Here is a 12,805-nt window from a genome sequence, read left to right on the forward strand (position 1 = left end):
AACAACTGTCATATGGGTGTTTTTTTGCTTGTTTACCTTTGTGACTGCGTGGCTGACTGGAGCCGCCCAGCATCAGGAGAGTTTTGTGCCGCATATCCCTAGCCTGGGGAAAGGTAAATATTCGAAATGTGAAGTACAGTTTCTACTGCATGCATATTGCTTTTGCACCATCATGAAGTCAAACAGTTGTTAAGTTTGCACCATTGTAAGTTGGAGACTCCCTGTATAATGAGTTTAACATTTGAATCAGTAGGCTGAGTAAAGCAGATTTGGCCTTCCAAATGTGGGTGGGCCTTACCCAATCAGTTGAAGGTCTGAGTAGAATAAAAGGGCTCATTCTCATCCAAATAAGAGAGATTTCCTTCTATGTGACTGCTTTCAAATTGGAATCTCAGCTTTCTCCTGCTGAATTCTTCTCCTGAAGAATTTCAGTTTTCTTCAGACAAACTGAAACATCAGCTTATCCTGGGTCTCAAGTCTGCAAGCCTTCAGACCAGAATTACAGCATTGGCCCTCCTGGTTCTCGGGCATTCAGATTCGGACTGGAACTTCACCTTCGGCTCTCTTAGGTCTCCAGATTGCTGACTCACTCTGTAGATCTTGGGACTTGCCAGCCTTCATAATCACGTGGGCTAATCCTTTGTACTAAATCTCTTTACTTAAATAAAGTCATGGTGTTGGTGATATTTTTTAAATAACGTAAGAGATTTATTATAAAACTCAGTTCAATTCTGAAGGCAGGAAAAAGCCAATGTCCCAGTTTGAAGACAGGCAGGAGGAATTTTCTCATACTTGGATGAGGGTCAGCCTTTTTATTTGATTCATGTCTTTGACTGATTGGGTGAGGCCCACCCTCATTAGGGAGAGCTATCTGCTTCACTCAGTATAGTGATTTTAATGTTAATTTCATGCAAAAACCCTCAGAAACATCCTCAATGTGTAAGCAAATGTTTGGGTACCCCTGTGGCCCAGCCAACCATCACAGTAGGCTACCAATTATCTAAGAAAAAGAGAATGAGTGTGTTTGTGTGTGTGCATGTGTTTATGTATTTTTTTTTTTTTATCTTTTTTTTTTTTGAGAGAGAGAGAGAGGCAGAGTGTGAGTCGGGGAGTGGCAGAGACAAAGGGAGACACAGTTGAAGCAGGCTCCGGGTTCTGAGGTGTCAGCATGGAGCTCAACGCGCTGGAACCCACAAGCTGTGAGATGGTGACCGGAGCCGAAATTGGACACTCAACCAAATGAGCCACCCACGCGCTCCTGTATTTATAGTTAAAAAAAAATTTTTTTTAACATTTGTTTATTATTGAGAGACAGAGACAGAGCATGAGCATGGGAGAGGCAGAGAGAGGGAGACACAGAATCTGAAGCAACCTCCAGGCTCTGAGCTGTTAGCACAGAGCCCAACACAGGGCTTGAACTCACAAACCGCGAGATCATGACCTGAGCCGAAGTCGGACGTTTAACCAACTGAGCCACCCAGGTGCCCTGCTCCTGTATTTACATTTTTAAATGGAAGGATACACTCTATAGTTTTTTAAATCTGTCTGTAGTGAGAGGGAGGACACAGAGCAGAAGTTGGGGGTTAGAAGCTGGACTTCTCATGATGTTCTAGGGTACATTTTTGGGGGCAAAGTACTCATTCCCTCCACTGCTGGCAGTGTTGGTGGCTGAGCACATTGAGCAGAGTTGCTGTTTGAGAACTGCCACCAGCCGAAGAGAGTTAACTCACTTAAGTAATGACTTCTCTCCAAAGACCTACATCAAGGTTATCAAAGTCCAGCCCCCTTGGCTAAGGCAGGACAACTTTGGAAGGCCATCCCAGCCCCAGGGCTACCCATGACATGACATCAGCTGAGGCCTTTGTTGTGAGTGCCTTGCTTATTTAACTACGTTTCTCTGCCTCATCCTCCTTCCTACAGACGCTTACAGGCTTTGATCCCAGTGGCGTACCACAGTGAATGTCTTGGATGCAGATCTCCATCTGAGACTTATTCAGGGCAGCCCATCTAAGGCAGCTGTATAGGCCAAGAATGGTCTCAGGAGGCAGATCCTAAAATAACGTTTTGGAGCTGGATCACCCACTGACAGGCTGGCAACGGAGGACCCTATTACTGGGGGCACATGGAACGTGGATCACCACCAGCATGCCGTAGCAAGGTAATCGCTGAAACTTCCACTGGAATGAGTGGATACTGGAAATGCTCTGGTAGGGACAATGTCTTAGGCATTTGAGAAGTTCAAGAGAAGTAGTAATTACAAAGAGTACGGAATTGGAGGGTGGCTGCTGGGGGCAGTCCGTGCGTTAGAGAAACCTGAGGGTGATTAATCACCATTTAGAGGCTGTGTATGAAAGCCACAGGGCCTTCTTGATAGCATTTATATAAAAAGAGTGGGAGGGTGGAAGATGCCAAGAATCAGGGCCAGGACGTGACCCTAGGGTTGGCAGAACTGAAAAGAAGATTGGATTCAAGCAGCATCGTGTCTGCTAAGACAAGGTCAGGGAGATGATCGGAAAGAAGGAGGACCTGAAACCTGGGATGAGGACATCTGGGCTTAACTCCCATGAAAATCTTGGATATGGGCCTGCAGAAGCAGCCCGCTTCTTCCGTTATGCTACCATTCACTGCCTTCCTGTTCCGTGCTGAAAGAGGATGCGTTAACTCCTGCCTCGCAGGATAACATGTACCCTCCTCGGGATTGCCTCCCCTGCTCTGACGCTAAGCCAGGAGGTAAGGAGAAGACACAACACAGGATCAAGTGCCGGCCTGCCAAAGTTGCAGCAGAACCTTGCCCAAATAAACTCGGAGGAGCCAGGAAGAGTATATACGAGCCAGGATCCTGAGGATTCTGGGTCAAGGGAGGAAGGAACATAAAGTTGGGTGAGAGAGTTTATTTATATGTAGGCACTTGCCAGTGATAAAAGATTTAGCTCTGGCAGAGACCTGAGGAGACCGTGCCAGTACATGGCTAGGGTAGTTCTTGGAAGCTTGGAGAAAGCCTTAGCCACCTAGCTGGACCCAGCTAAGTATCACAGAACTTCCAAGGCGAACAAGGAGAAGAAGGGATCAGAAAGCTCAGAGAAGGGGCGCCTGGGTGGCTTGGTCACTTAAACATCTGACTTGGGCTCAGGTCATGATCCCGTGGTTCATGAGTTCGAGCGCCGTTTTGGATTCTGTGTTTCCCACTCTCTCTGCCCCTCCCCTTCCTTGTGGTCTCTCTCTGTCTCAAATAAACATTAAAAAAAAAAAAAAAAAAAAAAAGCTCAGAGCAGTGTGTGTGTGTTAGACTGAAAATACTGTGTAATGTGAGACAGCACAGAGGTTCCTCCATTTACCAAAGCAGTAAGGAGTGTGCTGTGTAAAGGGACATCATCCTCAGTCCATAGAGTAAGAGCTACGGTAGAAAGGAAGACTTAAGTGGACACTTTGCAATCGCCCCCATACTCTCAGCCAAGATAGTCAGTAAATAGCGATATCGCATCTTGCATAGAAGCGAGGGATTAAGTGCCACACTCGAAGACCTAAATGATGCAAGAACGGTGGCCTCTGCATACCCACTTAATTGTCTAGAGTGTTTCCTGCAGGTGGGTCTGGGAGGATGACAGAGGGCCCCTGCAAACTTGACCGAGTTGTAGGTCCAGCTGTAGCTGCTGCACCAGACACGGCATCTTTGTTAAGGGAGGTGAGTAAGGGCTCACATGGATGGAGTGCGGCCACTGATCTGGTAAACGCCTTCTTTTTTGTCCCCTGTTCAGAGGGACAGAAAGTTGATGTTATGGCTACACAACACAGTGTGCTCTAAATATTTAACTCGCCTGCCCTCAATAATAATACAGTCCCGGGGCCCCTGGGTGGCTCAGTCAGTTGGGCATCCAACTTTGGCTCAGGTCATGATCTCATGGTCCATGAGTTCGAGCCCCGCGTCGGGCTCTGTGCTGACAGCTCGGAGCCTGGAGCCTGCTTTGGCTTCTGTGTCTCCCTCTCTCTGCCCCTCCCCCCCTCTCAAAAGTAAATAAACATTAAAAATTTTAATAATAATAATAATAATAATACAGTCCCAAGGGGTCTGGACCATGTGACATAGGATCACATTGGTTCATGGATAACACTCGGTTACGTGAGTTGGATGAATGAGGAGTTGCAAGCATGGTGAAGGCCTTGTTAAGACACATGCCCTCCACGGTAGGAGATAAGCCTACCGTAACGTTTTTAGGGAGCCAGTGATCTAGGGTATTCCAGGGTGTCCCTTTCAAAGTAAAAAACAGTATTTCACAACTCCTACTCCGTGGCAAGCACAGTGGTTGGTAGGCGTCTTCAGACTCTGGAGGTGGCATATTCCAGACTGGGAACACTGTTCCGGTTCATTTACACAAATAGCATCTCATCTAGTTTTGAGAGAGGCCCAGAACACAAGAGGGATCTGGGTCCAGGTTGCAACGCAAGTGATCTTGCCTCTTGGACCATGCTGCCTGACATATCCAGTGATATTTGAGCTATCAGCAATGGAAGAAGATGCCATGCAGTGTCTATGGCACGGCCCAGTTGGAGAGTTGACAACATAAACTTCCTGTGAGTCTGCAACCATCCCTTGCCACCTGCAGTGTGAAATTATACATCATTGAAACCCAATTCCTTGGATGCCCCTGGGCTCTGGTTGAGACAAGCACGTGATCTTGGAAATGATCATGCATCCTGAACGGAGCTGGGATCTGCCAGGCGCAGAACCATAAGGTTCGGTGGACCCAGCAACAGCGTGTAGGAAGGTGCAAGTGATACATGGGAAAGAATGGGATCAGAGGGCACAGATCAGCTGCACAAATCCTGACACCCGTTTCCCTTTCTGCTGTTGACCAGTGCCTCTCCTTTGGCTCCGGGGAAGGATAATGGTGAGGAGAAATCCTTCCCTGGTGCAGAGCTTTGGGTGGTATACCCAGACATGTACTGTGTGCAAAGTGACCCAAGACTCAAAGGTAATAGCTGATGGTATGGCTGGTTAGGCAAAGGCCTGGAAAGAGAGAGATTGGAAGATCAGGGGTAAGGAGATGTGGGGAGAGGCATGTGAATAGACCCATAGGAATGAGCATGAAAATACGAAGATTGTTGAATCACGTGTTCTATGTATGGCAGAAGAGACACTATACTGCCAAACAGAATGACTCCGGAAAGTGTCCATGTGCTTCTGTAATAGGCCACTGCAGTGTGGATACAGTGGGAGCTTGAACAGAGTAGCGAAAGGTGGTGGTTACACATGGGTCCACCAGTGTGAGCTCCTTCTCACCAAGGCTGATTTAGCTCCAGCTTGTGTCGAATGTTCTGTCTGCCAGTAACAGACCAACACTTAGCCCCTGATAACAGCACCTTCCTTTGTGGAAACCAAGCAGCCACTCGGTGACAAGTAACTTTGGACCCCTTCCATCTTAGAAAAGGGGGTGAGTTATCCTGACTAGAACTGACACATATTCTGGTTCTGAGTTTACCTTTTCTGGCTGCATCGTCTCTACCAACATCACAATGCAAGGATTTGCAGAGCATTTGATGGACCTACGTAGGATCCTACATACCATCATAAAGAACCAAAGAATCCCCTTTACAACAAAGGAGACACAGCAATAAACACAGAACAATGAGATTGACTGATCCTGTCATTGGCTGCCAAACTCAGAAGCTGCTGGGCTCATAGAGTGATGGAATATCCTTTTTATTTTTATTTTTTAGTTTTGGAATATCCTCTTTAAAAGGCACACCTGAAGCAACAGGCAGGAGAGGACACCCTGAAAAGATGGCACCGCATTCTCCAGCGTGTGACATATACTCTGAACCAACAATCATTATGTGGTGTTGTGTTGTCAGTAGGTATACTACATGGGTCCAGGTACCAAGGGATAGAAGTAAGCATTGCACTCCCAGTGACCCACCAGGGGAATCTGTTTCCTGTTCTCGCGACTCTAGGATCTGTGGATACAGAGGCCTTGGTTCCCGCCAGCGGCACAACAAGAGTTTTAAACGTTATAGCTGCCTTCCATTCATTTCAGGCTCCTCCTATCAAAAGACCAGTTGGCAAAGAAAAGAGCCTCTGTCCACCACTCCTCCATGGCTCCTTGACATCTGACCAAAAAAAGTCCTTCACAGCACCAAAAGGAACTTCATCCAGTGAAAATCACAGCTATCCTGTGGAGATAGATTTCATTAGGACCCTGCTGCTGGGTTCCCAGCGGCTGACAACACAGCTTACTCAATGCAACTCTGGAATCAGATATTAAAATATGTTGGGGGAGGAGTGTGGAGAGAGAGAGAGAGAGAGAGAGGGAGATCTCAAATTGAAGAGAGGGAAACTGGTTATTGCGGGTGAAGCAGAGGTGAGGGTACCTAGTAGGCTCCCACCCATGCAGTATCACAGAATTAGGATAATATTATTTCTGTGTCCGAATTCCCTTCTTTAGTGGATTGGTCCCTAAGAATTGATAAGGAGTGATGTCAGCATCATGGAGGTGTAGGATTCTCCTCCTCCCCCCCCCCCTTTTAAAACTACTAATTGGAAATTTATGCATGAACAAGAGGGCCTCCCTGGGAGCTATTGGACCCAGCACCCTACACCAAGGAACCTGAGAGGACTCTTACCTACCTGTGCTTTCAAAAGTAAACACTGGGTAAAGGCTGTGGACCCAAGGTAGTCCTGCGGACCTCTGCTTGCCCCAGTAAGGGAAAAAAAACCTGAAGAGCACTGGCCTATTCAGATACACACGGGCAAGAAAGAATTTGTAGAAATCCAGCCTCCTTGTGGGGAGATGCCAACACACCTTTGGAACGAGAAGGATGAGTTTGTACTCAGTGGAAAGAGAGAAGCTCTTGCTAGAGCCCTCCCACCCAGGGCAACACTCCATGGGGCTAAACTGTCAGGTGTGGGCAACCACTCCTGTGGAGGAAGCAGAGAGCTGTGAGTGAGTGCCTGACTACCCCAATTAATCCAGTTCTGTGGGTCATGGCTCAAGAAACCCATTTCCCTCCAGCAGCACCCAGGGTAGGACATCCATGACTGGGGGAAGGAGGGGAAAGGGTAGGAAACAGACAAGAATATCAAAGGCATTAAAAGAACGTGGTTCCTTCTGACTGCTTCAGGACTTCACCAGGAAGTCGGCCCCCAAGCCTTCGGGAACATCCCACTTGAGAACCCCACCCCCCCCCCCTTGAGTGCTAGACCCGCACCTCCCCCACCCTGTGGCCCCCCACTTTGTGAGTGGTCCCAAGTGCACGGGTGAGAGCAGGTCCGGTTATTGGAGAACTCTCAGAAAAACGGGTCTGTGGGCAAAGGAGAAACCACAAACTGCAACTGTAAGAGTCACTTTATGGAAAACGAGAGAGGGTTCGAGCAGCAGCCTCGTGAGTTACAAGCCTAGGAAAAGATGGAAAAGCTTAAGAACTCTGCCACAAGAAGGAGTGAGGATAGTGGAGCCAGGTCTACCCATTCAAAGGCTGAGGAAACCCCAGATTTAGTAACTCCAGTGATCACTACCCCCATCTGAAGCAATCAATAAAGATTTAAGAAGATGAATGGGAAGACAGCAATGCAAAAATATAAGGAATGTGAAAAATAAAGAAAATACGTCACCCCCCCCAAAAGATATAATTTCCCAATAACCCAGTTGTTATAATTTCCCAACAACTCAACAGAATACTGTGATCTGACTGGTAAAGAAACAATTCAGGATAGCTGTTTTGGAGATATTCAGTGATATTAGGGGAAAACCATACATGAACAACAAAAATAAATTCTTTACCAAAGATATGGAAATTCTAGAAGAGAACCAAACAAATTCTGAGGCTAGATTAATTCAGTGAATGAGATGAAGAATATAGTAGAGAGCATTTGTAGCAGAATCACACAAATGGAAGATAGAATTAGTGACTTAGAGGACAGAAATTTAGAAATAATTCAGAAGTGAACAAAGAAAAAGGAATAAAAAAGAGCAAAGCCTGAGTGACCTATGGGACTCAGTCACAAGGGCAATCATTAGAATAATTGGGATTCCAGAAGGCGAAGAGAGGGAGAAGGAGACAAAGAGTTTGTTTAAAGAAATAATAGCTGAAAACTTCCTAAACCTGAGGAAACACTTGGGCATCCAAGTTCATGAGAAAATAGATCACCAATTTACATAACAATCAACAACTAATTAGACATCCATCCGTGAACAAAAGGTAGACATAAACAGAAGGAAAATAAACAATGGGATGTGCAAAACAACCAGAAAGCAATAGATAAGATGACCATAGTAAGTCCTTACAAATCAATAATTACTCTAAATTTAAATGGATTGAATTCACACAATCACATCCAGGCACAGAATGAATGGATGGATAAAAAAAACAGGACCCAACAATGTGATGCCTATAAGAGATTCACTTCAGCTCTAAGGACACAGGCTCAAAGTGAAGGGATGGAAAAAGATATCCCATGCATGTAGAAACCAAAAGAAAGCAGGATAGCTATACTAATGTCAGAAAAAATAGACTTTAAACCAAACACGGAAACAGGAAACAGAGGTCATTCATTATATAATGATAAAGGTGTCAACACACCAAGAAGATAGAGCAGTCGTAAATATGTACTCATCCAACACTGGTGCACCTAACCACTTTAAGCAATTACTAATAGATCTGAAGGGAGAAAAAGACAACAATATAATAATAGTAGGGGACTTCATGGGGTGCCTGGGTGGCTCAGTCGCTTGAGCATCCAACTTTGACTCAGATCATGATCTCATGTGTCAGGCTTGTGCTGACAGCTCAGAGCCTGGAGCCTGCTTCAGATTCTGTGACTCCCTCTCTCTCTGCCCCTCCCCTGCTTGTGCTCCATCTCTCTCTCTCTCTCTCAAAACTAAATAAACATTAAAAAAAAATAATAGTAGGGGACTTCAATACCCCACTTTCAGCAAAGGATAGATCATTCAGATAGAAAATCAACAAGGAAACATTGGAATTGGATCATACTTTAGACCAAATGGACTTAACAGACCTATGTAGAACATGCTATCCAATAACAGCAGAATACACATTCTTCTCACGTGAACGTGGAACATTCTCCAGGATAGATCATATAAGATAAAAGACAAATCTTAGCAAATTTAAGGAGATTGAAATAATACTAGCTATCTCTTCCAACCACAATGGTGTGAAACTAGATACCAGTAAATAACAAGAAGAAAGCTGGAAAATCTACAAATATGTGTAAGTAACACACTTCTGAACAACCAGTGGGTCAAAGGAGAAATCAAAAAGGAAATAAATAAATATCTTGAAATAAATGAAAATGGAGGGGCACCTGGGTGGCTCAGTTGGTTAAGCGACAGACTTTGGCTTGGGTCATGATCTTGCAATCGATCCCCGCGCCGGGCTCTGTGCTGACAGCTCGGAGCCTGGAGCTTACTTCGGATTCTGTGTTTCCCCCTCTCTCTACCCCTCCCCTGCTCATGTTCTGTGTCTCTCTGTCTCTCAATAATAAATAAACATTAAAAAAAAAATTAAAGAAAAACAAAGAAATAAATGAAAATGGAAACACAACAGACTAAAATTTATGGGATGCTGCGAAAGTTCTGAGAGGGAAGTTCACAGCAATAAATGCATCCATTAAAAATGTTAGAAAGAGTTTGGGGGCATCTAGGTGGTTCGGTCAGTTAAGCATCCAACTCTTGGTTTCAGCTCGGGTCACGATCTCAGGATTTGTGAGTTTGAGCCATGCATCAGGTTCCATGCTGTCTCAGACCCTGCTTGGGATTCTCTCTTTCTCCCTCTCTCTTTCTACCCCTCCCCCCCAAAAATAAACAAATAAACTTTAAAAAAATTAGATATCAAACAACCTAATTTACATCTGAAAGAATTAGAAAAAGAGAAGCCCAAAATTAGTAGAAAGAAGGAAATAATAAAGACTGGTGAATAAGTGAAAGATAAGAAAAACAATTAAAAAACCCAACAAAACTGGGTTGGCTTTTCAAAAAGACAAAACGGACAAACCTTTAGTTAGACTAACCAAGGAAAAATAGAACATTCAAATCAGAAACAAAAGAGGAGACATTATAACTGCAGAAATACATAGGATCATGAGACTACTATGAACAATTATATGCCAACAAATTAGACAACCTAGATAAATTCCTAGAAACATGGAACACTGAATTGGGACAAAATAGAAAATATGAATAGACCAATAGTAAGTAAAGAGATTGAATCAATAATCAAAAACTTTCCAACACAGAGGGCTGGACGGCTTTACTGGTGAATAACACCAAACATTTAAAGAATTAATGGCAATCTTTTGCAAAATCTTCCAAAAAACTGAAGAGGAGGGAACTAAACCTGTTAGGCAAGCCCAATATTACCCTAATACCAAAGTCAGATAAGGACACTACAAAGGAAAGAGAACTGTAGATCAGTATCCCTGGTAAATATAGACACAAAAATTCTCAGAAAATATTAGCAAACTGAATGCAAGAACATTATGCATCATGATCAAGTGATATGTGTCCCTAGGATGTGAGGAGGGTTCAACATATGCAAATCAATAAATGTTTTACACCACATTAATAGAATGAAAGATAAAAATCATGTCATCTCACAATAGACACAGAAGAAACATTTGACAAAATACAATATTCTTTCATGATAAATATCCTCAATAGATGGGGTATAGAAGTAACATACATAAAGGCCATGTATGACAGACTCACAACTAACATTATACTCAATGGAGGAAAATTGAAAGCTGTTTCCTCTAAGATCAAAAACTAGACAAGTATGCCCATTGTCATCATTCTTACCCAACATAGTACCGCAAGTCCTTGCCAGAGTAATTAGACAAGACAAAAATTTAAATAAAAGGCATCCAATTGGGAAAGGAAGAAGTAAAATTGATATTATTTGCAGATGATATGATTTTACAAAGGGAAATCCCAAAGACTCAACCAAAAACTACTGGCACTAATCAGCAAATTTAGTAAGATTGAAGGATATAAAATCAACATACAGAAATCAGTTGCACCTCTACACACTAACAATTGAAATGCTTAAAAAAGCAACAAAGAAAAATATCCTAGTCACAGTAACCTCAAAACCAACAAAATAAGAATAAATTTAACTAGGGAAGTGAAAGATCTATACAATGAAAACTGTAGGACTTCGCTGAAAGAAATCAAAGAAGGCACAAACAAATGGAAAGTCATTGTGTGTTCATCGATGGGAAGAATTAATATAGTTAGAATGTCCAAACTACCCAAAGCCCCATTACCCATACTACCTTATTGTTTATTTTTACCTTTGCTAGAGTATTGTGCACTTTCATTTACTTCTGTGTAAGTAATTAGCATCTTTTCATTTCAGCTTGAGGAACTTCTTTGAGCATTTCTTGCAAGGCAGGTCTAGTGGTGGTGAACTCCCTAAGTTTTGTCTGAGAAACCTTTGTTTCTCCTTCATATTTGAAGGATAACGTGGCCATAAAAGTATCGTGGGCTGGCAGTTTTTATTTTTTAGCACGTAAAAATGTCATTCTATTCTCTCCCGGCTTGTAGTGTTTCTGCTGAGAAATCTGATACTCTAATGGGGGTTTCTTTGTCAGTTGTGTTCTTTTTTCCCCTGGCTGCCTTTATGATTATTTATCATTGATTTTTGACAGTTTCATTGTAATGTGTCTTGGAGAAGATTTTTTGCACCGAGATAAGTTTGTTCTATAGGTTTCTTGGACTTGTATTTTCAGTTCCTTCCCCAGGGTTGGGAAATTCTCAGCTAGTATTTCTCTAAATATACTCTCTGCTCCCTTTACCCTCTCTTCTCTTTCAGGTAGACCAGTTATTGTTATATATGTACTTCTTATCTTATCCAATAGCTCTCATAGGATGCCTTCACTTTTTTAAAATCTTAGTTCTCTCTCTTCTTCTAACTGGATTATTTCTAAATATTTATCCTCCAGATCATTAATTCTTTCTTCAGTCTAATCTGTACTATTTCCTAGGCTCTAATGCATTCTTCATTGGATTCACTGAATTCTTTAGCTCCAGAATTTCTGTCTGGTTCTTTTTAAAATTTTCCATTTCTTTGGTGCAGAACTCCTCTGAAGAACTCCTTAATTTTATTCCTGAGTTTCTTGAACTGCCTTTCTGAGTTTTCTTGTAATCTGTTGAATCTCTTCATAACAGCTATTTTGAATTCTTTATCACTTAGATCACTGTTCTATGTCTTTGGGTTTGATTGCCGGAGAATTATCACTTTCTTTTTGTGATACCATATTACCATGATGTTTCATAGTGTTTGATGAAACGTGCCTCTGTTGTTGCATCTGAAGTAGCACACACTTGTCTTGTTCTTTTTGACAGTTCTACAGACTAGCAGTTAGAAACTTGGTTTTCCACAAGGTGGCAGTATATCTCAAATTTTTGGTTTCTTTTCCCCTGAACTGGCTCTGGGGCAGCACTGGGGAGGGCACACTTTAAAAAGCTGGTATAAAGAAAGGTGGTTGGGTGGGGGGGTGGGGGGGGGGAAAGGGCGTGAACTTAGCACCTGGGGATTTGTGGGTGCCCACTGCCTGAAAGGGGGATCCTTGAGTGGGGGTACTCCCAGAGTTTTATGGGCAGACCTTCCACTGAGATCTTAAAGCAGACAGCCTGAAACTCCTACCTTCAAAGCCTTGGTTATTCTGGTCTGCCTCTTTCCTTTTCTCTCCTTCTCTCCATCCCCCACTCGCCACCCCCTAGTAATGGAGGTTGCTCCTCAGAAACCATACTCCTGGAAGAAAACAGGTCCCTCTGTCTGTGACCTGCTCAGC

The 12,805-nt window shown here is 43.4% G+C and overlaps 1 long non-coding RNA gene across 1 annotated transcript in view; it reads right to left on the reverse strand.

The window, feature by feature from the left end:
* The window catches only part of LOC123602060, a 35,570-nt gene that overhangs the window by 254 nt on the left and 22,511 nt on the right, over positions 1 to 12,805 (reverse strand). The gene's annotated exons all lie outside the window — the stretch shown is intronic.

The sequence above is a fragment of the Leopardus geoffroyi genome, chromosome A1 (assembly GCF_018350155.1).
Source record: "Leopardus geoffroyi isolate Oge1 chromosome A1, O.geoffroyi_Oge1_pat1.0, whole genome shotgun sequence".
NCBI classification, from domain to species: domain Eukaryota; kingdom Metazoa; phylum Chordata; class Mammalia; order Carnivora; family Felidae; genus Leopardus; species Leopardus geoffroyi.